Source organism: Rhamphochromis longiceps, linkage group LG2 (genome assembly GCF_057381845.1).
Source record: "Rhamphochromis longiceps isolate RC_006_pf linkage group LG2, R_longiceps_female_GT1.1, whole genome shotgun sequence".
Classification (NCBI taxonomy): domain Eukaryota; kingdom Metazoa; phylum Chordata; class Actinopteri; order Cichliformes; family Cichlidae; genus Rhamphochromis; species Rhamphochromis longiceps.
In genome coordinates, this window is record NC_140558.1 from 4,775,465 (window position 1) to 4,787,313 (window position 11,849).

General features: G+C 35.5%; 1 protein-coding gene across 6 annotated transcripts in view; it reads right to left on the bottom strand.

Annotated features, from left to right (window-relative positions):
- The window catches only part of fam13b (family with sequence similarity 13 member B), a 68,976-nt gene extending 57,515 nt beyond the window's left edge, over positions 1–11,461 (bottom strand). For all 6 annotated transcript variants that reach the window (XM_085415353.1, XM_085415346.1, XM_085415341.1 and 3 more), the window contains exon 1: positions 11,218–11,461. The gene's annotated coding sequence lies outside the window, so the exon portion shown is untranslated. The remainder of the gene's footprint in view (positions 1–11,217) is intronic.
- Between the last annotated feature and the right edge of the window lie 388 nt (positions 11,462–11,849).

The following is an 11,849-nucleotide window of genomic DNA, read 5'->3' on the forward strand; positions in this document are numbered from 1 at the left end:
TGAGCCCAGTTAGCCATTCGTAATGTTTAACTAATTTGCAAGAACCTGCATAACACGAAGCATATCAAAAACCTGCTAAGCACAGCTAGTGATTATGCTGATCCCAGCAGCTAAGGTGTTTTTACATTACACACAGCTGTATCAGTCTCAGTATACAAAACATTAATAGATAGGGCTTCGAAAAATAAACAGTTTGCATGGGAGAGCCCGTAAAAGAAAGCACGAACACAAAGACAGGAAATACAACAGCTATTAAAACATATATAAATCAAAAACATATAGGTGGTGTGAAAGCTGACCTAAAACCTGTATGTGCACATTTTAAGCTGTCTGGTATTAGTGCCAAGTCTTTTCATTTGCCTTGTAGCACTAAGCCACCCTAACAATACACCCTGTCCCAGCAAAAGGATGTTGTTGTAATGTTGTAATAACTTACTTGTTTTCTTCTTCTTCATCTGTACATTTTAGTGACATGCTGTTAGCAGATAATGTTCACTATCCACCAGACTTACTTCTAAATGGGCAAAATGCATGAATGGCAACAACAGAGAGCAGGGATTTTGGTGAGAAATAAATACTCTGTCATTTAGATTCTCGCTGCTAGAATTACAAATTTGATACTTAATATTATTATTATTTGTTTTATTCTCAATTTGTACAATTTAAGAAAAATATTAAGTAATTTAAAACAATATATACATAGATAGCACTATCCTTTGTGTTAAAAAACCTGAAGGTTGAATAGCATCTAATTATTACATAGACTGTTCATGGCAAGTGTATAAAGCAACAGAATAGAAGGATTACATATAAATAGATGTTAATATAAATAAATACATTTTCCTACTAAGACTCAAGTAGATACTACTATACTCTATCTAGCTTAATCTGTAGATTAGTTTTAGAGTTGAAGAGTATTATTTAGCATTCAGTCATTTATTAGTACAAAATCAAATATTTTGCGGATAGTTAACATTTTTAATTTTACGTTAAAGTTTTTTTTTATTTTACAACTTTGAAATTATAGTCTATTTCTTGGAGGCAGACAGCAGCAGGTCAAGTCAGGCTGAGAGTCTAAGATACAGACAGATGGGGGAATAAAGGAGTAGAGTTATAGAGAATAAAAGAGCATCATAAAGAGAATGGCTAAACAGAATGGCTGAAAGAATAAGAAGAGGAAAAGCACACGGGAAAAATTGAGTAGTGTATCCACACAAAGACGGCGCATCATTTTTACAATTTGTTTGTTTTTTATTTTTCTTATGCCAAATGAGGAAAACTGGCAATTATCTTGCTCAAACAGAATCCAGTTTGCGTGCAGAAACACTAATGAAGTCACAGAAGAAAGGGCAAGTGAGGTAAGGAGGAGGGGAAAAAGGCAGTAAAGCTGGTGTTTGCCCTTGAATCAGCAGCAACAGCTCACTGCCCTAGCCTAGTTTAGCTGCTCCTTCTGTGATAAATTAATAAGCACATGTCTTTGGGGGACATCTTCTTTTCAGGCCTTGTTATCTCTTTCCCTCGAGGAACATTCACAATCTTCCTGTTAACTATTTTGAAGATGCAGGGGACATCTAATAAAAATAACCATTTCAACACATATTTTTATACTATTTCATGCAACATGTACTTTAAAAACTAGTACAATAGGCTGTCAAATGTTGGTTAGCTTGATTTTCTTTGAAGCTAGAGAATCTGATGAATATGACAGCTCAAGGGGGTGAACAGAGCTAAATCTTGTTTCATGTAACCAGCCTATGCAGCACGCATCATATCATTCTGGACAGTCGTTTAGAAAATGCAACCTACAGACATTTTTGGAAACTGTAACAGCAATTTTCTGATACTTTATACTGATATTTTATGGATAAACAACCATCTGATTTATGAAGGCCTTTGAATTAATTTGTCTTAAAATTTCATAGGACTCATGTGCCTTTCAAGGGAAACGGTAAAAACAAAAAACAAAAAAAAACAACCTTTCTTTGCTTCCCAGAAGGGCTTTGACATTGAAAAAAGCTCTAACGCCTACAGTGGAAACACAAGTGCAGCTCTGTGCAGCCAATGTGGGAGTGGAGGGAAAGCAGCATTTTGTTTGGGACATTTGCATAAAGTTTGATTGGTTGCCATCTGGGTAAACAGACATACAGAATTTATTTTTTAACACTTTACCAATAACCCAAATCAGATTTTTCTTAAACTAAAGAAATGGTTATGGTCACATTTTATTAAATATAACCATCTTAAAAAAGGTCATTTGCACACAGACTGTGCAATCTCCCAAAGAAGTCTATTATACAGTATACATAGTATATATTACTGTCTAAGCATTGGCTATATACTGTGGCTTTACTGTCATGAATTATGTCTGGATGACAGTAGGCCATCACTAACATTCAGCAATGTTGCATAAAAGATAAATGGGACTTTTGATAGTGTATTATCAACTTTTAGTGCAGCCTCTTTATCAAGTCAATCCCAATAGAGCTATTAAGTAGTTGAAGATTTTTTTGTTTAGAGGCCTTATAATCATAAACGTTTAATTATTTCCCTCAGGCCTTCAGAGGTGAAGACTGTACTTTAAATTGTCCCCCTAGAGCTCACACTAATATATCCTTAGAAAACTAAGTAATAATAAACCAGTGGTTTTTGATCAAACGATAGCATCTACAGCAACAAAGTCATGTGGAGCTGGCACATCTAAAGTAATTACCCTCTATCAAGAAAATTATGCAAAAGATTATGAACAAGAACATTAATTACTGTAAAAATGGGGTTTTAAGTCAACAGATCTATTTCAAACTTGTACTGTAAAGTAACTGCAGTAGTCATTTTAACATTCAGGTGTGGTTCACACTAAATTCAGCAGGTGTATAATCTGCGGATAGGTTTTGTATGGTGATATATATCTCATGTCTTGTATGCATATTATGTAAGTAATCGGTTATTTTTTTTGATGGTACTGATATCTATTAAATACATAGTAAATTCGATTGCTATGTCTTTCTTTTTTCTTAGTTGCCATGGTGACAAAATATGCACCACTGGTGTGAAGTACACTTCCTACTGATATACACGACCTACAAATTTGAAAGTAAATGTTTTGTTTCCAGAGCTTCCATATACCTCAACACACTCATTTCAGTTCACCATCAAAGCATTACAGATTAGGTGGTAGCCCGACCTTAGCAGAGCTTGGAGGAGTTACTGGGCCCAGCCTCCTTTGAGGCAGTGACTTTGAGCTTTTTTGATTTAGCATCGATCTGTATCACCTCTTTCTCTCACTCGTTCTCACATTGATGGAAATTTCCAAATGTCTGCACTCCAACTTTGGGCCAGTACTCTGCCGGTATTTTACTTCACTGTTGCCTTTGTACATTGTGTATGTCTGGCATCTCTGTGAAAGCAGTGACAGTGCAATGGGAAAGTCAAACCCAAACAATGAGGAAGCCTGTTGTCCAGTATCACAGAATGAATATCCTTTGCATTACTATACAAAGACTGAATGAGGCTCAATTAACAGAGTAGTCTACACAGGATAGTACAAGTCTTGTCATTCCCATCTGTGTGTGAGTTCCTGTGTGTAAACAATAGATCAAAACACCAGCTGTGAGCATAAGCTGACAAATGAACAACAGTGACCAAGCAAAATCTGATACGAGTTCAAGCTATAGTTTCACAGAGAATAGAGGAAGTGACATTTTAATTATAGCTTTTGCTGCTGTCTTTTACTTCCTTTAACTGCATCTTTTTATATTTTGAACTTTTTTTAAGTGAACAAATCTACATTGTGGTAAGTAGTTAGGTTAATTAAGAGGGATATTTTAGCCATTACATTTAGGCAGTTTTGCATTCTCACCAAAAAGGGCAGAGAAATGAGTTTAGATCAATGAGGATTTGCTTCTCAATTATTGCTCTGTGGCCACGAGTCAATGCTTGTTCTCCACATGCATCGAACACACAAAAGAGTTGCTTTTCTCTTCAAGATGCACTTGCTAAATTTTGTTTGCCATTTTTACTATGATAAGAACAGAGGTATAATAGATAATTTAAGTCAAGGCAAATGACAAAAAATGTAATTGAAAAAGCACCATTTTTTTACCCAACTAATTCCACGTGTGGAAAAAGGAAGAGCATGTACAAAAGTATCCAGAGTAATGATGTCATTTTCTTTTTGTAAGTAGAAACCCATCTGGGAAAACGGAAACGCACAACAGAATCTAGCAAGACTGTGTACTTATTAAAGTGTAATGTAAACAAAATATTAAGAGTGGGAAACAGTTCATATCATTGTTTGTAGACTTCAAGGGAACAGTTTCATGATATTATAATCACTTAATTGTTGTTCAACCTAATGATACTGATATTTAAAAACTAATATAAATAATTATTATAATGCAGTTTCCCATGCATGTCTAGTTTTATATAATGCATGGCCTTTGTGTACAACTTTAAACAGTTCTGTGTTTGCTATGATTTTTATAAATCTTTAAAAATATTTCCTTAATTTTACTGATTTATATGAACAGTAGTAGAGAGTATCCATCATATTCATGTAACATTGTAACATAAACCCTTAATGTGCCCAGATGAAAATAAACCAAAGTACATTCCATTAAATGAGTTTCCGTGCAAAAGCCAATGCTGAACAAGTGAGCACAGCTGATCCCAGATCTAGGTAAGCAATGACTTGACCTGAAATGGCTCCAGAGCAGTGTTGAGAGGTTTTAATAGCTGAGTTTGATGCCAGCAAACTAACTTTACCCTTCAATCCAAGCCAAACAGCACTACTGCCAAATCAAGAGAGGAAAACTCACCTCTGAGGTCAAGGTCAAATTAATGCATTAGCCATTTGCAAAGCCTTGCTCTAGCTATCACAAGTATAATTCAAGAGGTTTGAAAGCATGCAGTAATAGCTGACTGACTGTTGGCTTTACTGATTCCAATTTGGCTTAAACGGGACTTAAAATAATTTTTACTGATCACCCACCCCAGTTGTGATAAGTCACTTTCATACATTATAAAGAATAAATTATCAACAAAAGTGAGTCACTATTTCTTTCTACAAATAAAAAAACAAGGAAACTTGGGCAACTAAACCAATTCAGTCTTTAGTTTCGTATATATATATATATATATATATATATATATATATATATATATATATATATATATATATATATATATATATATACATACATACATACATACATACATACATACATACATACATACATACATACATACATACATACATACATACATACATACATACATACATACATACATACATACATACATATATATATATATATATATATATATATATATACATATATATACACACACACATCACACATACATACATACATATTATAGACAGGGTGGCAACTAATTATGCAAACCAAAGCTGAAAATAGATATAGAAACCAATACACTTAGAGATATTTAGCGACTGGGGCTTTCCAAAGCAGGAAGAAAACCACAGGCTTAATGTACAAAGGTCTGCAAATACTGTAGAAAATAGTGCTAAGAGTTACAAATATATTTTATGGTCGTTTGTCATGCTGTATTTACAGTTATATGACCTTGCTCACCAGGCAATCTCTGTGGTTGCTCGACACTCAGCAGATACTGTACGGCTAGGGCACTGTCCTTAAACCTACTGAGAACACGGTGTCAGCCCCAGATTACTTAACCCCAACCAGCTGCTCAGTACAGGATTTCTCCATCTGCCTAATTGAATACTGTAGCCCTCTGCTTTTCAAATGAACTCCAAACTAAAATTAAGAACTGCTTTCATCAAATAACTACAGCAAATAGAAACGAGATCAAAACCCGTGAGAAGTATACTGTTTATCTACTAACAGACTAAACAAAGTGAATTGTTTTAAACTTATAAATGTAATTATTAATTTCTGATTTGGAATTTTCAAACGTAAATACAAATTGTCAAAAGATTGTAACCACTCTCTATTGGCTCATTGTTGCTGCCCAAACAGTTCTGACCCACAAAGCCTGGAGGCTGCAAGGCCTTTTAAGGTATTTCGCACTCAGACATGAGCAAAAAGATCAGTCAAGTCCTTCAAAGTGCAATGAGGACCTTGTTTTACTTCCCCCCCCCCAACTCCATCTCTCTTTTTCATAGTTTTTCCCTTCATGGCACTCATCACTGATCTTTTAAAGATGATCAGTCAGATCTTTACACAAGACTGATTCTCTAGCATTCTCCAGAGATCAGTTTATACGTGGGACATTTAGTTTATACCAGACCCAAGTGCCATCTATCCCCCTCACCACTCTCCTTGCTGACCACTTCTGCAAAGTGTTATTTCATACCACAAGGAGCTTGATAACTTAATGCATTTTGTGTCAGTTTTTTAGAAGTAGTGACAAACTGTACTTTCACATGACTTCCTGATTTCATAATTGCCTGACACAGCGATTTTTACTGAGCTGTTTACTGTCATTGAGGAAACAGCGATAGCTCCATGTTTGAGAGCACTTAGCAATTAAATACATACATGCCAAAAGGATCATACTAGTCATACCTGTTGATGGAAGTCCTAAAGCATGTACACATGGTATTTATCAAACCAAAGGGTGATTTTCATCATTTCCATCTATTCTCTATGTACAGTTAAAGTTCTGATATTCTTTGTTATTCAAGGTAAATGACAAAATATGAGGAAAAAAGCTTCTATGAGGGTTTTTTTCCCCTCATGTAGAAGCTTTCGTTTCTATAGCCACCCAGTGAACCATCTCCATTTACACAGTCTTTGAGCCAGGTCAGTGACACACAGCATGACACTGCCTTCGGGCAGTTTTGGTTTAATTTACAACAGAGGGCAGTGCTTTGGATTTCCTCAGCTTGTAGCTACATACTTTGATATTGCTACTCCTTTTCATGGGAGTTTGTTGTTGTCCATCACTGAGTACTTAGCCTTGTGCTTACACATGACATACAAACATACAAATGGTGTTTTCACCAATTCTACTAGTTATAAGTTACAAAGCATATTTGCTATATACGTGCTAACATAAACCAAATGAGATTTAATTTTGTAGCTTTCTGGTATTGCTCCAGCTTTAGCAAACTTTGGGGCATATTTAGTTTGGCTTGGGGCCCTATACACAGCATTTAAAAAAAAAAAACATTCAATGACTAGGCAACAATAGTTTCACACTCCAGGCAGCTGTGTGATTTTGACACTGCTGTGTGTGCGTGTGTTTTTCCTTCCATATAAAAACTATGGGTCGTCTTACATGTATGTCTTATCTGACACTGTAGGAGGCTGGAGATTTCTGACTTTGTTGGTATGTGCATACGTGAGAGACTCCACATAAAGGGCTGCAGGTTCAGTTTAAGTACACTTAATGAGAATTTAATTTTTATTTGATTTCAGTATTAATAGTTAGTTATAAGTAGGTATAGTAGGTGACTAGAGGTAAAATAATTACTGTAATTATTAAATTTCCAGCTGTTAACATCTAGGCATCTCATGAAAAAAAAAATACTAACTTATCCAATTATTCTTGAATGTGGCATATGGATCCTCTACTCAACCCAGTGAGCTACGCCACCACCCAGTCACTACTCATTCTTATTAGTGGATGACAACTTGAATATTTGAAATTCATACCGATTCCTGTCACAATATGACAAATTACTGCTTTTTCTCCTGTATTTAGGGCTTAATATGTTACACTCCACTCTAAGAGCCTCTAAGAGTAAGAGCCATTGTCACCATTTTTGGAAAATGTACAGTTTCATCCATCCATCTTACCCAACTTAGGGCTGGAACAGTTTTCATGTAGTGAGAGGTAAAGTACTCCCTAGGCAGGCGGCCTGTCTTTTGCAGGTCTAGCATAAATGGAAAGTCATCCCTTCATACTCACATACACACTTATAGCCAATTTAGAATCACCAGTTAACCTAACATGCATGTATATGCACTGTGAGAGGAAACCAGTTATTAAAATTGATAAAATTGATAAAATCACTGGAGGAGTAATAAAAATTTAAAATAGATTTTAACTGCAGTTCCACATTAAGTTAAAGTTAATGCAGCCCATTTCAAATCAATCACAATAAAATCATACTGATCAGTTTTTATTAGAGAGATGTTTGCGCTCCCATTATCTAGCTCATTTACACCAACAACTCCAGAACTCAACTCTAGAATGACCATAAAGCTGAATCAACACTTTGCTTAAACAGTTTCATCAAACATGGACAATTATAACCTTTATTAAGGTAGACTGTATTGGAGGACTGTTGTATAAGACCACTTGTAAAGTACTGTCAGATTAAATCCAAGGTGTTTTTACAGCAGCTAACTTTAGAACTACTTTTATTTTTTCCACTGACCTGTATAGATCCACCTGTTGTTTCTTAGACACTAGTGTTTTGGTAACAGGTTATACTGTACTGAGAAGGCCTAAGACTAAAGTAGATAAAAATAATTCTTATTTTATATCTGAAGAGCTCAACACAATAAAGATTATCCAATCAGAACAGATTGGAAACAAATCAGAGGTTGCTTCGGTATTAAATTACTGCCAGGACAGTTTTGTGACATAAATAACAAATAATCTAATTTTTTCAAGCTTTTAGTTTTTTAATAAACTAGTATCAAAAACAAAGATATCGTCTGGACAGCTTGTAACATAACTGTTAGAAGTCTTTCAGCCCTTTGTAACAATCCTGATATATATTTACCCATTATAAAATTGATAACATTGACTTCTGCAACTGATCAAGACCAATGCAAATGTTCTGTTGATATATTAGTATATCTCTAGTTATCAAAATGCCATCCCCATCATTTGGTTAGCTGATGATGTCACAGAACAACTCATTTTAATTCCCAATCAACTTAATCACATATATTTTCTAATGTAAATTTCATAAAAAGCTTTTCATAGCATAATTTGAAATCTAGTTAACTTGTTTTGTCTGACAAACAACAGAAATGTATCATTTACTACCAAAATAAAACAAAGCTTTTTATTGCAATTAAAAATCTCGAAGTCATAAATGGTATTTATGACTGCAAATTACGCAGTGCTGAGCAGTGTACCAGTCTTTCATAAATGCTGTACCAGTTAAAAGATACAACGCCCACCGTGTCCTTTCAAATAGCTTATATTATTATTTATCTTATTACTGCCATGGATACTGCTGAAGCGCATGAGAAGGGGGCTTTTATGACTGTACAGTCTTCTCACTCATAGTTCCTGTCCTATGAATCATACACATTATAAGGACAGCCATTACAAATCTGCAAATCTCTTCAACTGGGAACAATCCTAGGACACAAGTTGTCAAACAAACTATTTAACTAATAACTTCATATTTACACAATTATGCCGCTTAACAGCATACTGGGTAATTCCTCAAGGCTAAAACACTGTTTATCGTGACAAGTCCAAATGGAGTTTGTATCAAAGCTTTACAACAAAGACTTGCTATATATTGACTTTATTTAAAAACAGGGGCAAAGGTAGCATTGCAGCAAACATTTTATTTTGAATTTATTATGTACCATTTAAACACAGTTTTAAGACAGTTGAGCCCAACTGCTGATATTCAAGCCCCTGTTGATTGCCTATCAACTCAAAGCAGCTTTCTTCTCTGACCTCTGGCACAAACAAGGCTTTTTATCCAAAGAGCTTTTGCTCACTTGATATTTTCCCTTTTCCAGACCAGACTGAACTTCAAACTAGATTGTGAGAGCACTTGTTTTACTTGTGCACAGTACAGAGAGGTGTGTAGGAAAATACTCAGACTAGCCCATCTGGCACCAACAGTCAAACCAAGTTCAAAGTTATTGAAACCACTTTTCTTCCTCATTCTGATGCTAAGTTTAAACTTCAGCGGGTTGACTTGACAAAGTCTGCATGCCTGAATCCATTGAGTTGCTGCCATGTGACTTCCTAATTAGGTATTTGTGTTAATGAGCACTTTAAGAGGTATAACTAATAATTGTGAATGTGTATTATTTAGGTGCGCTGTAGTTTGAAATGTATTCGAACTAAAAGGGTTTTATAGAATTAACTCCTACAAGTCATGAAGTGAAAAAATTATTTGTTATTTTATATTTATTATTTGAACCTATATGGTAGGCACAGAAATAATATTACTAACAACATACCTGGATATACTGGTAAATTCCTCTTAACTAATGCCTTATTTATGACCTAAATTGGCCAAATATTTATGAATAATTGTGAATTACAGTCTAGTTTTCATACACATGGAAGTTCTTTTACTTATGCACACTATACAGCGTATGCAGAAGACCAACCCGTCATGCTTCTTGACATGTTGCCGGATGCCATTATGCAATCACCAAGACTTCAAAAAGCTCAGAAATAAACGTCAGCCTCTCATTTCAATGTAACGCCATTGCTGACGCAATTATTGCACATATACATATCCTCATCTGGATCAGCACAGCTTCGTATCAAATCATGTGAACCTAAGCATTGGCGAACATTCCAGCACACACAGTTAAATGAATCCGAGCAGGAAGCATCTGTGTCAGTGATGAAGCTTTCCAGAAATAAACAGAACAGAAAACGAAACCATCTACAACTCGGGAGAACACGAATTCCAGGAACACAGATTTCAAAACGGTTTCCGTATAATCCTGTATAAAAAACCCGTCATAACCGGATGATTTTAAACTATCCTACCTACTGCGTCTCATATTCTTGATGCACAAGCAATATCACACAACTCCATAATTTATATATATTATCAAATGTACACAAAACTTTTTTTTTTTAAAAAATCCATTGAGTGTTTTTTTTTTATCTTGCGGTACTGATAAAAGCCAACAAACACTCAATTATTTAGGAGTTTCTTTTTCTGTCTCCGAATTAGCTTGCCGTGCCTGCGGAGGAGCCACAGATGTGATGGAACTGCTATTCGGTGCTATCCGTTAGCCACTAGCTCACAGTGACCACAAATGTAGTCGCAAACGGGTTTAAGCCCCGCTGTGCGCTTTAATATTAGCCTCTACGTAAAGACACATATAGAGCAGATATATCATATCAGGTATACATGAGAAAAAAATGATATAAACACATAATAGAAATGGTCAGACAGAGTTAGCTTAGCAGGCTAGCATTAGTTAGCGTTTAAGATGCTGAGAGAACCAGAAGAAGAGCTGTTAGCAAGGAAAGCTAATCAGACGCTCCGGGGTACCTTACCAGGTCAAAACAAACAGGAAAGCGGAGCGAGATGCATTAATTTCTTGTTTCGTTTCTGAAGCCGACTTCTGGTGAGACGGTAACTTTGACGAGATCAAAGCAAATAATGTAGAAATATCGTCGGGAACATTGCAAAGACACTCGAAATTAATGTGGTTCCTGTTTTTTTGCTCAGACTGGCTCGGATGCCCGTTCGCAGGTCGTTGCTTGGAGAGACTCGCACACATACACACACACACACCCTCCAGGGACGAACCTGCCAAATACTGGCCCCGCCTCCTTTACTGTGAGCGCAGCAGGAGACAGCTGCCAAATACTGACCCCGCCTTGCAGACAGCTGTAGACTAGCAGAGACATCTTAAAACGCATCTGTGGCTGATTTCTTTATCTACTTATAACAGTAATAATCCAGTGTCAAGTATGTGTTATATATATATATATATATATATATATATATATATATATATATATATATATATATATATATATATATATATATATATATATATTCCTATCGTCTATATATATATATAGACGATAGGAAATAGGTGCAGCGATTTACGCACAAATGTGAATGTGTAAACGTAAAAGTAAGTACAGTACAGTACAGTACAGTAAAAGTAAGTACAGTA